The following is a 955-nucleotide window of genomic DNA, read 5'->3' on the forward strand; positions in this document are numbered from 1 at the left end:
CTCGGCCCCTGGTGGTCCGAGGTCGTTCCCGTTGCACAGATTCATGCGCCAGGGCCTCCTGCAGATAATTCACTTTGGTTTATTGCGCTATCTCTAATAGCACCCGAGATATCACCAGATATATATTGGATTTTGCCCTGACGCTGAGTGTCCGGCCCCATGAGACTGTGGTTTTCTCGGCTCCTGGTGGTCCGAGGTCGTTCCCGTTGCACAGATTCATGCGCCAGGGCCTCCTGCAGATAATTCACTTTGGTTTATTGCGCTATCTCTAATAGCACCCGAGATATCACCAGATATATATTGGATTTTCCCCTCACCCTGAGTGTCCGGCCCCATGGGACTGTGGTTTTCTCGGCCCCTGGTGGTCCGAGGTCGTTCCCGCCTCACAGATTCATGCGCCAGGGCCTCCTACAGACAATGCACTTTGATTTATTGCGCTATCTCTAACAGCACCCAAGATATCACCAGATATATATTGGATTTTTCCCTGACCCTGAGTGTCCGGCCCCATGAGACTGTGGTTTTTTCGGCCCCTGGTGGTCCGAGGTCGTTCCCGTTGCACAGATTCATGCGCCAGGGCCTCCTGCAGATAATTCACTTTGATTTATTGCGCTATCTGTAATAGCACCCGAGATATCACCAGATATATATTGGATATTTCCCTCACCCTGAGTGTCCAGCCCCATGAGACGGTGGTTTTCTCGGCCCCTGGTGGACCGAGGACGTTCCCGCTGCACAGATTCATGCGCCAGGGCCTCCTGCAGATAATTCACTTTGATTTATTTCCCTATCTGTAATAGGACCCGATATATCACCAGATATATATTGGATTTTCCCCAGACCCTGAGTGTCCGGCCGCATGAGACTGTAGTTTTCTCGGCCCCTGGTGGTCCGAGGTCGTTCCCGCTGCACAGATTCATGCGCCAGGGCCTCCTGCAGATAATTCACTTTCGGT

Source organism: Nomia melanderi, unplaced genomic scaffold (genome assembly GCF_051020985.1).
Source record: "Nomia melanderi isolate GNS246 unplaced genomic scaffold, iyNomMela1 scaffold0014, whole genome shotgun sequence".
In the NCBI taxonomy this organism is placed as follows: Eukaryota; Metazoa; Arthropoda; class Insecta; order Hymenoptera; family Halictidae; genus Nomia; species Nomia melanderi.